Source organism: Lactuca serriola, chromosome 2, assembly GCF_051521515.1.
Source record: "Lactuca serriola cultivar US96UC23 chromosome 2, Lser_US96UC23_V15, whole genome shotgun sequence".
Lineage (NCBI taxonomy): Eukaryota > Viridiplantae > Streptophyta > Magnoliopsida > Asterales > Asteraceae > Lactuca > Lactuca serriola.
The window spans coordinates 226,829,907-226,846,156 of record NC_136409.1 but is presented as its reverse complement, the minus strand read 5'-3'; positions in this window follow the sequence as shown (position 1 = coordinate 226,846,156).

The window sequence follows — 16,250 nt, the reverse complement described above, 5'->3', positions numbered from 1 at the left end:
CCCGGTCTGCCAATCCCCCGCCTCTGACATCATAAAAGTCTCGGCACATGTTGTAGGGAGGGCGTAAGCTTTGTTGTTGGCTCCAATGGTAGAGGTGACTCCCCCACACAGGAGTGGGTCCTTGGAAGTTCCTCACATGGACAGGAGGTTGTGGGGCCGGTGGATTGATAACCTCTGGCTCTGAATCTGTACCAGAGTCATCTCCCTCATCCAATTCTATCGGTTCTTCGTCTTCTTCGGGATCTTCTTCGATCCATCCTCCATTACCTTGGTTGGGGTAGTAGGGGTCATTGGGGTGGTGGAATCCAGCCATTGAGTCTATACGAGAATAGGGTTAAGAATTTACTATAAGCTAGAGTACATGAAATTTACCCTTAAGTTTAATGGTTGTTGATACTCAAATACTCCCTTAGTATTATTTAACGATATGTTTTTGTTAAGTTTTAAATTTGTTGTCCACTGCAGACACTCCTCAGCACATGTTAGTCGGCTCTCGGACAAATATAGTTGATCATGCTATATTCTTCCCAGTTTCGATTACATGTCCCAAGGCGTACTTGCACTGCACAACTTATTTATAATACTTCTAAAATGGTCCGATGTGAAACTGTTATTAGTACGAAATGAGTGAATGCTTACTTTACAAAAACTAAATAAATTTAATTTCAAAAGTATGACTCTTCTCAGAGTGTTTTTGCCCAGTTGAGTTTATAGTTGTATAGCAAAAATGGTTTTCATATACTTAATTCACTATAAACGATGCTCTGATACCAATCTGTCACACCCCCAAACCAGAACGGCGGAAACGTTCGGGGGCGGAGGACGTCATATTCAGTATCATAACAGTTCATAGAAAGGAAAGTACACACCACCATACATATATAAAGGTTTTAAAAATGTTTACATCATTGTATTCATTACATGCTCAAAAGATAAATGCATAAACATCTTTCAAAAGAAGTAATTAACGCCAGCGCGTTAATCCCCAAAAGTTGATTTCCAAACCTGCTTAGCGGTTCCCTGAGAATACAAGTTATTTCAAAGAGAAAGTGTCAACAATTAAGTTGGTGAGTTCATAAGTGGTTTAGAAAGTTTTGTATGCCATTCCAAATTGATTGTATGTTTTCCAAATTGAGTGTATGTTTTCCAAGAAAATCCCTTATTTTCTTATAAAAGTGTGAAATGCATGAGGATATATGTATTGAATAATATAGATAGTTGAATCAAGAAAATCCCTTATTTTCCTATTAGTCGTTTGTTTTGTATACAAGGAAAATCCCATATTTTCCTAAAGTAATAGTTAGCCTAATGTCCCAGACTAAAAACCGAAAGCAAAAGACATGCTTTAGAAGGTTGAAGCATAGATTTATATAATAAAACCTATTAGAAGATTTCAGTTTGTTAGATGAATAATAGTTTTAATAACTACTCATTCATCAATCAGAAGTACTATAATAGTTGTATATCCGATGAGTTTTATAACCATACTAAACATAATATGCCTGTAGCGACGTTCTTCAGGCGTCGTAGCGTTATGACAAACTGTCACCCCAAAGGAAGGATTGTAGCTAACAGTCAGGGCGCGGGATCATGACTTCTCGTATAGATCTATACACATTTGACACGTTCTCCGAACGGGGGACTCTGGTTATAGACAGGACTTGTAGCGATACCTTCTAACAAAAAGGCAGTATTTGAAGATGTACATGTCTCACGGATTCTCAACTAAGTCTGTATTAAAGTAATAGTTTTGCATGCAAAGATCATCCTTTCTCACAAAGTTTTGACAATGCGTAAATCATAAGTTTTAAAATGTATTAAAACGGTTTAGCAACGAAGGATACTTTGGAATTACTAAATACTTTGGTAATCTAGTGCATGCAAAGTATGACAAGAGTTTTCACATAGTAGTAATAAATCACAAGTGATTCATTTGATAAAAACGAGTAAAGTGAAATTTTATGAAATACACGATAATAACCGTATGTTTACTTGTATTCCCCCCTAAAAGAGTATAAAAAAAATTTAAAACGTATTTAAAGTGTGTTTGTAGGGGTATGAACTCACCAGAAGGTTTGAAGAAAGCGAGATGGAAACCGGGCAGAATTTCGTCTCGGGAAACGGATTTTTCTCGGGATTCTCGGGAATCTCGGGAGTAAAAACGATCTTCAGGACTTGGGCAAAATGACCAGGGCTTCGGGTAGGGGTGCAAACGAGCCAAGCTACTCGTGAGCTACTCGGGATCGGATCGATAAAAACTCGACTCGAAACCGATTTTAAACGAGCCCGAGCCGAGCTCGAGCTTAATATTAAGCTCGTTTATTAAACGAGCTCGAGCTCGAGCCTATCTCACTAAGCTCGATTAGGCTCGCGAGCCTAAACGAGCCTTTATATAAAATAATTTATTATTATTTTTATATATTAAAATAAAAACATATTCCGGGAGTAGGGATTTAGGGTATTAGTAAACGAGCCTCTTAACGAGCTTGAGTCGAGCTTAAGCTTATTTAGGCATGTCAGACAAAAAACGAGTCGAGCCCGAGCCCAAGTCGAGCTTGTATAATTATTTACGAGCTCGAGCCGAGCTCAGTACAAGAAGCACGAATCGAGCCGAGCTCGAGCTCGAGCCTCACATAACTTAAACGAGCCCGAGCCGAGCCTAATCAGGCTCGGGCTCGGCTCGGCTCGTTTGCACCCCTAGCTTCGGGTTAGCACGGGCACGGAAAACGAGGCAAAACGCAAGAGAAACGAGAGGAAATGAGCAAGTTTTCCCGGGACCCTCGCATCCCTTTTATAGGGGCTGAGAGGCCTCGGTACGCGGGGCGTACGCGAGGCGTACCCGTGCGTCATGCATGACCGAGTCCTCTACTGCCCCGGAGTTCGGATGGGACGGGGCATAGCTCGCATAGGGGGCGACGTGGACGAACCGGGGCCCTTGATTTGAGTACACGGGGCGTACGAGGGTACGCAGGGCGTACCTCGATCCTATCTGCTGACTCCTCTTCGGATAACACCAAGAGTTTATATTCAAATTTATATTTATTTTAAATAAAATTCTAAAATTCATATCTCCTTCATACGAACTCCGGTTTCGACGTTCTTTATATCCACGCGTAGGTGAGACTAAGATCTACAACTTTCGTTTAGACTCCGTCGGCAAATTCCGAAATTATTTTTATTATTTATTTTTAAAAGGTCGGGGTAAGAAAATTCGTTAATAAATAACTTTTCCATACGACGTCCGTTTTGGGCGTTCTTTTTATGTACGTTTGCAGTTTAACGATATCTATGACTTTCATTTAGACACCTAAGGTCAAAAGTATTTTATTGAAATTTTGCGTTTTTACATAACTTCGTATTGCCGGTTTTTGTCGGAAAACTTAGAATGGTCATAACTTCTTCGTTATAACTCGGATTTTAGTGTTGTTTATATGCTTGGAAACCTTAAGACGATATCTACTACATAGCGAACTCCAAACAGAGCTTTTGAATACTTCATTTTTCGATGATATTCTAATTACTTTTTCAAAGAGGTCACAAGACTCGATTTTTAATGACCTGAAATGACGGGTTGTTACAATAACCAACTCATAGGTAACAAATCATATCTCTAGGTTTGAAGACTTATATGATATTACCGTTTCACGATCACTCGAGATAAATTCCATGAAGTGATTCCTGTGAGCGTGGGTTGAGTCCAATGCTCAGAACTTATGAGCACTCATGAGTGTTGTAGCCATGTCCAACAACTTAGACCTCTGCAGCCAATCATAACAGTCTTGATTCATACCTACTTCCGACATATGACCGACTGTGGAGGTTCGAATAATATGATATACCAAACATAATTATTCTGGAAGTCAAAACATGCAAAAGAAATATAGTAAATGATTGACAAGAGATAGCAACACTTTACTCATAAATAAAAAACACCTTTTATTCATCATCTAATGTCAATTACACTTTACAAAATTTGAAATTATCTAACTACTAAAACTAATATCATCCTTCAGCCCTTCGTGAGGGTTTCTGCTGGATTCTCATCCGATGATACCCTCTTTGCCACGATGAGTCCTTCTTCTATTTTATGTCTGATGAAATGGTATTTTCTATCGATGTGTCTGGATCTCCCGTGATCCCTTGGTTCCTTGGCTAAGGCAACCGCACTTTCAATATCACAGAAAATTTCCATTGGCTCCTTTATAGCCGGTACAACTCCAAGGTCTCCAATGAAGTTCTTCAGCCATATCGCCTCCTTTGCTGCCTCGCTTGCTGTTATATTCTCTGATTCGCAAGTTGAATCAGCCACTGTCTCTTTCTTGGAACTCTTCCAAGAAATTGCTCCCCCGTTTAAGGTAAAGACCCAGCCTGACTGAGAGCGGAAATTATCCCTATCAGTCTGAAAGCTAGCATCACTATACCCTACAACTCTCAAGTCATCACTCCCACCGAGGGTAAGGACCCAGTCCTTAGTCCTCCGTAGGTACTTGAGGATATTCTTTACCGCAGTCCAGTGTGCCATGCCAGGGTTCCCCTGATACCTGCTAACCATGCTTAAAGCAAAGGCTACATCAGGTTGAGTACACGTCATAGCATACATGATCGATCCTACAGCCGAATCATAAGGTACTCGACTCATTTCTGCTATCTCAGCCTCAGTACTCGGGCTTTGTGCCTTACTCAATCTGGTGTTACTTTGGATGGGTAACTCTCCTTTCTTGGAGTCCTGCATGCTGAACCTCTTCAGCACCTTATCCAAGTAGGTACTCTGACTAAGTCCAATTAGTCTTTTACTCCGGTCTCTCAAGATCCTTATCCCTAGAATATAGGCAGCTTCTCCTAGGTCCTTCATAGAGAAACACTTCCCAAGCCATGACTTAACTTACTGCAGAGTTGGGATGTCATTTCCTATGAGTAGTATGTCATCCACATACAATACCAAAAAGCTAAGTATACTCCCACTAGCCTTGACATATACACAAGATTCATCTTCACCCCTAGAAAAGCCAAACTCTTTTACTTTCTCATCAAAGCAAAGATTCCATCTGCGAGGTGCATGCTTTAATCCATAAATAGATTTGTTAAGCTTACACACTCTATTAGGGTACTCCGTATTGACAAAACCCTCTGGCTGACTCATGTAAACATCCTCAGGCAACTTTCCATTAAGGAAAGCAGTTTTGACATCCATTTGCCATATTTCATCGTCATGACATGCAACTATGGCTAACAGAACCCTAATAGACTTAATCTTGGCCACTGGAGAAAAGGTCTCATCATAATCAACTCCTGGAGTTTGTGAGAAACCCTTTGCAACATGTCGTGCCTTATAAGTGTGTACATTACCATCCATGTCAGTCTTCTTCTTGAAGATCCATTTGCACCCTACATTCTTATGACCTAGTACATTCTCAACCAAGTTCCAAACTTGATTGTCATACATGGACTGTATATCACTGTCCATTGCCTCTTTCCATTTGGTAAACTCGGGGCTTGCCATGGCTTCCACGTAACTATTAGGTTAAACCAGACCTATCAGTGTCTCATCACTGAGAAGTGTATCACCTTCTGCAGTAATATGGAATCCATAGTAATGCTCAGGTGTATTCCTAACCCTTGTGTAACGCCTCAGAGGTACGGACTTGCCAATTGGCTCAACAGGAGTCTCCTCCTCAAGTTGGGTGCTAGGGTTTGAAGTTCCTTCACCACTTGACTCTTGAATTTCTTAAAGGTCAACTTGCCTCCCACTGTTTCCTTAGCTTATGAACTCTCTCTCTCTCTCTCTCTCTCTCTCTCTCTCTTTCTCTCTCTCTCGAAAGACATCCCTCCTAGCTACAAAGACCACATTTTCACTAGGTCTGTAGAAGAGGTAACCAAAGGATTTCTGTGGGTAGCCGATGAAAATACACCTCTCACTTCGAGGTTTGAGCTTATCAAGAGTCTCGTGTCTCACGAAAGCCTCGCAACCCCAAATCTTGATGTGGTCTAGTTTGGGTACTTTTCCAGTCCACATCTCATGAGGAGTTTTGGCAACTTTCTTTGTAGGGACCAAATTAAGGATATGGGCGGCATTCTCTAAGGCATACCCCTAAAATGAGATTGGTAGCGAAGCTCGACTTATCATGGAACGAACCATATCCAACAAGGTTCGATTACGCCTCTCAACCACACCATTCAACTGCGGTGTCCTGGGAGGTGTCAATTGTGAGACAATCCCACACTCCCTAAGATAGTCGAGGAACTCTGAACTAAGATACTCACCACCTCGATCGGATCGAAGGATCTTAATGTTCCTGCCCAATTGATTCTCGACTTCCTGTTTAAATTCTTTAAACCTTTCAAAAGTCTTTGACTTATGCTTGATTAAGCAGACATATCCATATCTACCATAATCATCAGTAAAAGTCAAATAATAACGATTAGCATCCCTTGTGGCATGTTTAAAGGGTCCACACACATCCGTGTGTACAAGATCCAACAAACCTTCACCCCTCTCACAAGAACCTGTGAAGGGTGACTTTGTCATTTTTCCAAGTAAGCATGATTTGCAACTATCATCTGACTTTAGGTCAAATGACTCCAAGACTCCATCCCTTTGGAGTTGGCCTATGCGTTTCTTACTTATATGTCCAAGACAACAGTGCCATAATGATGCTTTATCCAAGTTATTATCATTAATAGAATCAATACACAATACATTATTTCCTAAGTTATCAACCACAGATGCAGTTTCATACACACCATCACAAGGTAATGCTTTAAAATAAAGAACATTATTAAAGAAAGCATTAATCGGACCAACTTCATTATCAAATGAAAAGGTAAAACCTTGTTTGTTCAATGCATGAAAGGAAATAATATTTCTTTCCATTTCTGGCGAATAACAACATTTATTCAAATCTAAATTAAACCCACTACTTAGTGATAAAGTATAAACTTCAATCTTGGTGACAGGCAAAGCTTTCCTATTCCCCATGATTAAGTTTATTCTTCCATGCTCCACATTCTCACTTCTTCATAGTCCCTGCAAATCAGTACATATATGAATACCGCAACTGGTATCAAGGACCCATGAGTTAGAATAGGGTGAGTTATTAGATAAGATAGTGTAAATACCTGCATGTTTGGGTTTAACTTTCCCATCCTTCACATATTGTTGGTACTTTGGCCAGTTCCGCTTCCAGTGTGACTTTTCATGGCAATAGAAGCATTCAGCCTCTTTTGGGTCAGGAGAAGGAGTGACGAAACCTTTCTTGGTTCCACTTGAAGAAGAGCCATCAAGGGTCCTAGCCTTGGTACCCTTCGAAGAGCTCTTCCTCTTCTTCCCTCTACATTTCCTGATTGCCAAGACAGGGGCGGAGTTTGGAGTAGGTGTAGGAGTGTTAACAACCGACTTACCTTTAAGACCTGTTTCTGCGGTCTTGAGGAGTCCCTGAAGTTTGCTGAGTGTGACTTCTTCCTTATTCATGTGGTATGTCATGCAGAATTGATCATAGCACGAGGGTAAGGAGTGCAAAATGATATCTATTGCAAGCTCCTCAGGGATATTCACATTAAGCTTCAGCAAACGATCTACATACCTTTGCATTTTCTGCATGTGGCTCGTGACGGAGTCTCCGTCCTTCATCATGGTTGTTATCATGGAGCAAATGATTTCATACCTCTCTTGTCGTGCACTTTGATGGTATCTTTCCATCAGATCTTGGTGCATTTCAAGAGGGTAGAAGTCCTCATAGGACTTTTGGAGTTCTGTTGTCATGGTGGCCAACATGATGCATGCCACTTTGGTAGCATCCCTTTCATGTGCCTGGAAGTCAGCGATCTCTTAGGGAGTTGCAGTGGTCTCATCAATCTCCTTAAGCTCCTTATCGATGACATATTCTTTGTCCTCGTAGCGGGTAATCATCCTGATGTTTATGATCCATTCATTGAAGTTGGATCCATCAAAAGTGACTTTCCCACACAAGTTCATAAGAGTAAAGGAGCCATTAGGATTAGAGCCAGAAGCAACATTGTTTGAAGACATCTGAAAGAAGAGAACAAGATTAGTTTAGATATTAAGAGAGTCCTTAATAAAACACCCAAATGTAATATTAAGGCTAGGATCCAATCACAATATATTATAACTTAGAAGAGGTATGCCGTAATCCAAGCTATAACATATTTGAAAGCTAGGTGAATGACAATTCGCCAATTTCCACCATGAAAAACGAAATATAAATTTTAGGTTTTTTAATTGGTTCTTAGAAATTCCTAGATTCTTTTGATATTCAATGAACTTTTCAAAGGCATATTTGAATCTCGAGTGTGCCCTCCAAGTTTTGTGACTGGGATACCGAGGATCACAAAACGAGGTGTGAAGTAACCATGCAAATCACTTGGTACCCTTAAAGTTCATCACTCAATCGATGTGCCGGTTAACCACACACGCTCCACCGATACTATGATAAACCTTAAGTCACCCTTTACCTACCTTCTTAAGTATAAGTTAGTGTGCCGGTTAACCACACACGCTCCACCAACGACTTAAACAAAGTGTAAAGTGTAATTTCATGGATTAGCACCTTATTCACATTTTCCTAAAGTAACTAAGATTGAGAATTTAATAAAACATTTTAGTTACTTTATAATATTCATCATACTTTTAATGAGAATTTATAAGTCCTTGTCCTACCCGTTCGGCTAACGACCCTCCACCGATCAATGAAGCGGTGGGTGAGAGTGGACACCCATTAGGTTGCCATTTTATAGGCAACAACCTTATACCCCCCTTATAGACCAGCTTTGTGAATGAGGCGTACTAGCGGTAATACGACTTGATCTTATACATACATATATACATATATATATATATATATATATATATATATATATATTATTAACTTATAATATTATAAAGTATAAGGGTTGAATTTTAACTTTTAAAATTCTAAGGCTTGGAACTAAAGTTTATTAATTGACTTTACATGTTATAAAACTTGCCCTCGAGTTTTATAACTTTACAAAACCTTTCACATTCATAACTTATTAGTCATTAAAATGAAGACTCTTCATTTTATAACTTATGTGTTCTTTTAATGGTTTTTAACACAAAGAGACTTTTGGTTATCCATAACCTGAGGACAAGTTATAGACTCCATTAAAACACATAAAGATCATGAATTAATCATATAAACAAGTAACTCCTATGATCTATCAAGAACTCATAAGAACATGAACATTCACATCAAAATTTCAAGAACATATGAACACATATAATCATGAAAAAATGATATTGGCCATTGTAATTGGATTAGAACAACCATTACACCATCTAAAACAAGTTTTATAACACCAAAACAGTTTAGGGTAATGTTTCTACTCCATTTCCAGCAGCACAAATCGAATTTCTGCATTTTGCATGACCAACTCGTCGAGTACACGAACTGAATCGCCGAGTTGGTTGCATTTTCACTTGGACTCGTCGAGTCCCCTGTGTAGACAGCAAAAAATCGATTTTCAACACTATTTTGCGTCAAGTATTCACAACAAGCCTAGGCTCTGATACCACTGAAGGGTTTTGAGCATTCTAACACTTCCTAAGTGTACATGCAACCCGAATAAACCTTGGATCTATGTTTGCTAAATACATGTAAAATATGATTTCCAAGGTTCAAAATCCTATCTAGCATACATGGGGAGCTTTATCCTAAAAGGATGGCTAGAATTACATACCTTGTAGTTGAATTGATTCCTTGAAAACCTTGAGAGCCTAGCACCCCAAGTGTGATGCCTCAAATGCTTCACACAACACCAAATGCCTTTCGAATGACTCTTGAGAGAATGCACACACTTGTAAAATCGGCCTGGCCCTCTATTGTACTTTTGTGTAGCCAATTTTGGTGGAAAAGGTGTTACTTATATAGTGTGACACATCTAGGGTTACACCATGTAAACCCTAATGTGTCATGACTCTTCATTTCCATGACTCATGGGTTTGTAACTCCCATGGAGCATCCATGGAGCATCCTATAGGTTTAACCCAACTTGATAACCCATGAAGCCTTTTAGCCCACTATACAAGTTATGGATGATTTACATAATCAACCCATATATTAAATTAGTTATCTTTTGATCACTTAATTAATTCCAAATTAATTCTTAATCAATACTAATTAAATAATACTATTAATATATTAGAACTTATAATATATTATTAAACCACAAGTGTTATTTCTCTCATTTAGTCTATCCAAATGCATGATGTCATGCAACCCAAATGGACCATGCCGGGTCGGGTCAAGTACATACCAGAAATAGTTATGGACTTAGACAACTTATCCAACACCCACAACCTGTCATGTACCTACTGAATCAACTCAGTGGTCTTAAGCACTACCTCAGTGCTTCCCATGACCCGATGTCCGACCTCCCTCCAACAAACTGGGGTCCTACACCTTCTTCCATACAACATCTCGAACGGTGGTCGACCAATACTAGCATGATAATTATTGTTGTATGAGAACTCTACTAGTAGAAGGTAAGTATCCCAACTCCCTCCAAAATCCAATACACAAGCCCTAAGCATATCCTCAAGTGTCTGGATCGTCCGCTCGCTCTGACCGTCAGTTTGGGGGTGATACGTTGTACTGAAATGAAATTGAGTGCCTAATTCATCATGGAACTTCCTCCAAAATCTGGAGGTGAAACGAACATCGCAGTCCGAGACCACATATACCGGCACCCCGTGCTTGACTACCACCTCCCGAACATAGATATCCGCTAACTTCTCAGCGGATATACTCTCGGTAATCGGAATAAAGTGTGCACTCTCGGTCCCATTGAGTTTGAATTTGTAGAAATAATGTTAGATGAAGTGAATGTTAAATGAAGCTCAAGGATTTTCAGCGAAATTTCAATACCTGGCAGTGATTTTCTCGTAATCTGTAGTTTACAACAAGAAAAGATGAAATACACGATTAAGGTAAGAAATTTATAGAACGATGGAAGGATTTGAGAGAAATCAAGCATGATTGATGAAGAACGAAGGTCAAAAGACAACTCAACACATATATACTTAGGGTTTCTGATACGATAACGATTTCAACGTGCTTTAACACTGATCGAAGTTAAATTTCATCACAATCTCGATCAATTAACAATCAATTTGAAAAACGCGGAGAAAGAAGAAGGGCTTAGATGAACAGAAACGTTTCTATCGATGATGGAATGATAAAATAGGGTTTATAAGAACAAAAGACGAAAATACCCTAATGTATTAAACCCTTAAGAGGAAAACAGCCAAAACTTCAACTTATTTACATAAATGTCACCGTGTTTTTTTAAGTGAGGAAATTACAATTAATTTCAGCCATTTATTTTTAATAGGGGTGGCAAATCGGTCCATCGTGTCGTGTTTTTGTCTGACACGACACGACACGACACGATGTCGTGTTTTTTTTAACTAACACAAAAACGAACCGATTAAAAAACGACAAACACGACACGACATGAAAAAGGTAACATAATAAAAAAATAGTTTATTTAATTAATATTTAATCATACATAGCACGATAAACACGAAAAAACACGACAAATAAATGTTAAATCGTGTCAATTTCATGTCAAATTTTAAACACGAACACGACACGACACGACATCATGTTTTTTACACTTAACACGAACACGAATTTGAATTTCAGTTTCGTCCCAATTTCATTTCGTGTCATGTATTTTTGTCGTGTCGTGTCTACAATTGTCACCTCTAATTTTTAATGATAAAGGGACTAGATTAGTCATCGTGTTTCCTACCAAAATTGGGTTCTTACACGATATATATATATATATATATATATATATATATATATATATATATATATATATATATATATATATATATATATATATATATATATATATTCAATGACCCGTAAATTCATCCCATTGATCCTTTTTAACTGGTCCATTTGATATTGCAAACTTTGATAAATTTGTAGCAAAGCTTACACCACTCTTTTTCTTTTGTCCCAATTCTGCCTTACCAAACGGTTCTGGTTCCAAGATTTTTGGACCATTTGTGTCTGCACATACGACAACTCGTTCATGGTTTTCGCTCATAGGTTCTACTTTGTGACAAAATGAACAAGATCCGTCACCGTTCCACATAGTTTCTATGAGCTTGGTTTAGTAAAAATAGTAACTTGTTCATTTTTTAAATTTTATAAGTAATTAAAGTGGCATTTTTATATAAAAACAAAGGATAATGGCAAAAAATAACAACTCTTGTTAATATATTATTTTGGGAACTAGAATAGAAGAAAATAGCGTGTGGTTTTTTTTTTATCAAAACAACCAAAGTTGTTATATATATTATACAGGTTGATTAAAACAAAATGTTAAATAAGAACGATTAAATAAGAAGTTTATTTGAATTTGAAATTTGAAATAAATAAAAATTATGAGAAAAAAAACATGCAAAAAATAAATAAATTAAAATTATTGTTTAGTTATCAGACCTTATATTAAACATGTTAATTATAACAAAATGTTAAACACTAAGGTTTAAACTGTAAATTTATTTGAAATTGAAATTGAAATTTAAAATTTAAAATTTGAAATTAATATCATTATGGTAGGTTTAATTTATGGAAACTAATTAATAATATATTAAAAATGGAAAATGAAATAAATGACAAGTGGAAAATAAATATATCTCTAAATTATGACAAAATGACATGTGGCAAATTGAATGAGAGAAGAACATGTGGCAAAATCATTCTTATTTATTAGGGTGTATATATATATATATATATATATATATATATATATATATATATATATATATATATATATATATATATTGAACATTCAACCCCTCATTAGGAGATGAACACATTTTTAAACATCTTACATGGTTTGGCTAAAGGTCATTTGGTATTATGGCGTGCTTTTAATTTTCATTAAAACTATTTGCACCTTATGACTAAGAACAAATATAATTACACAAGATTAGAACAAAACCCTTTTTATATACGTGATTCCTTGTAATTAGTGGATTAGATTTTGATACATTATATTTTGTTTAAATTTGTAAATAGTTTATGTTTACAGTTACACAAATTGTGAAATTCTAGAAATGTTATTTCTTTTGGATCTAAGCAATTGTATGTGAAAAACCGAAACAATTGACTCCAGATCCGACTTTAGAACATTCAAGAAAAATGGTGCAAAAATAAAATGAAATATTGCTTGCGTGACATTCAAATATAGTGCTTCTTACTTAATGTAAATAGGCTAGTGTTGTTTCAGTTAACATCTAGAAGTAAATGTCTTAATTAGTTAGTAGTCATACACATATTTGATATTTTCGGTGTATGTGAAGTTTAAGTTGTAGTTGTTTTAGATACTTGTAGTACTCGTTAATGTTTGCATATAGTTGTTTTCCAGTTGTATTTAAGTCATCGAGTTGTAATCTTGTTTTTGTCCCCAGCTTTGGAAGAACATATGGTTAGTGTGTTGTTTGCAAGTATGGTTATTTTTCTGAATAGCCTTAAAAATAATGTTATCACAATAATATTAAATTTATTTTGTAGCCATAAAAATGTCAAAGTTTCTATATTTGTGAATTACCAAGTAACACACCAATGATCTTTAAGTGATACTTGAAGATATATACAACTCGTAAGTTGTTTAGTCCATGCCTTTTTATTTAGTTTGTTGATCCCATATGAAAAAGAGTATGCTAAGAAAACCTCTTTTTTGTATTTGTTGTCATGTTTTTGTAGTTCCAACACAAATATTTATGTGTGCCTTCGATGTCGAGATGTACTTTCCATTGTGTAAGACATTCAACTTACCTCACAAGTCATGTGAAACAAAGGAAAACCATGGGTACATACATGGTTTGTTACTTTGTATTTGACTTCCCAAGTAACAAACATTGGAACCTCAAAACTTCTAAACACAACTTCAAGTCATTTATTTCAAGTCACATACAAAGAAATAGATATGTTAGTTGTTGTAACAAAATTATAAAAATAAATAAAAATAATGTTAGCTCTAATGATTCAGATGTTTCTTTCAATCACTAAACATCATTGGGAGGTTTCGAATAAATTTCCCTACAAGCAAGTCACTCCAAACACCGCTCTTGTTGGGATATCAAATAGGAAATTGTGATTCGTCGGTCATTATGTTCAACAATCACAAATCGATTTCTTATAATGGGTTTGAAACCAAATTATAAACTCTACACATTCTCAATATCGTCATTTCATTCACTATGAAACAAATGATTTACATCAACAAATACAACTGAAATCCTCACTAAAGAAAATCACTCACTCAAACGTATATGAACAAGAAAGAACAAGAGATTAGTCTTAATAGAAGACCAAACCCTAACATATAGGAAACCCTAATTCTATCATGAGAGAGAGCTTCAATCACAGTATCTATGTGTGTGAAATGAACTAAATGAATGAGCAATACAACAACAACAACAACAACTAAATTTATACATCGGGTCAAACGATCCATGGGCAACCCAAAGTCCGCGTACAAACCCGTTTCTCTGCAACAAATTTACCAACCAAACCTCCAAATATAGAGAATAATACAAACTTATCCTATAAATATAGTAAATTAATGTTTAAGCTTGGAACATTAAAATGTTATTTTTTAACCTGTCCCCTCAAACTAAACATTAATTTAAGAGAACAAACAAACCAAAAATCAAGTTTTCTTAAAAATATCAATTAAACCAAGACGATTAGAAATGTAATCATGTTGATTACTTCCAAGAGCCTTAGTTAGAATATCACATTTTGATTCAAAGATTTAATTTTATTAAGTTTTAAAACTCTATTTTCAATTTTTTTTTCTCTAACAAAATGAAGATCAACTTCAAAATGTTTAGTCTTTTCGTGAAAAATGGATTCAGTGCCAAAGTTAATTCATTCCCTCTAGTTATATCCTTTACCACAAGTTTCGCTTTGTATCATTCTATTTCTCTATTACTTTTTTGATTTATTCAGATTCCCAGTTTGAATTTACATTAAATCTAAATTCACAATGTGAATACGAATAATATATAATTTATTTTTTAGCACTCACAATGTGAATTTATTAATTTAGATATATATTTTTTTCGATAAAGAATAAGTTCTAAAACATGAAAAATAATGTTTACTTGGTTTTATGGTTTTTTATGGTTTAAAATGGTTCATTGTTGAACTTTATTAATTTAGATATATATTACTATTATATAAAACATATTGTCCATTTTTTGAAAGTTTAAAAGGTACAACTAATATAACTCAATATACAAACTTTTAATGCAAGTAATATTAGTTTTCATTAAAAAAACTTTACCATAAATAACATCTGTTGCTTAATAATGACTACCATAAATTTAGGAAGTATATATAAATTATGGACGTATTTTGATATTACCATTTTAAAATTAGGAATTCTTGCTCTTTTAGAATATAAATTCCTTGGTTTATCCTAATATAAGGAGGTTATCTTATTTTTGAAATCGTTAAATGTTTTCTTCCATAAATAATGACTATCATAATCAAAACCCAAGGAATTTATAAAAAAAGTATTGACATTGTTTACTACTATAGGATGGAATGAAACGTCTCCTTTCAATTATCCCAATGAACGAACTTAATCGACTCTTGTTGATTCCACACTCCATTTTTGTCTATGTGGATTTGAGCTAAATGACCAATGACTTTTATTTTTATTGCTTTTAGATTGAGCACACTCAAACATGATCTGCAAAGGTTCCTATGTAACTAAGAATGTTTAACATGCTTCATATTGGCTAATATTATTGGACGTCAATTTAAACCAAAACTATTATTGGCAGTCCTTGTTTTATTAATACACTAATGACTTAATGTTTGACTTTTTTTTCAACTAGTTTTATCTACTATACATTGGGGCTCTGTTTTATAGTGTCGCTATTAATTTTTTACTTATAAGATTGTACTTTAAGTTAATTTTATTGTTTAGCAAATTATGTCACGTGACATTTTTATAATAAGTTAGATTAAAAAAAATTACAATGGCTTAATTGGAAAAAATAAAAGTATGATACCATATTACACAAGTAAATCCAAATACATTGCTATTTTAATAGATTTAAACATACATCCAAATACAAAATATGCAATTGTACACACGTCCAAACAAACATGAAACTCCTTTCCATTGAGAAACTATTCTACAAAAGTGAACTATTTGTTGAAAAGAACTACTCA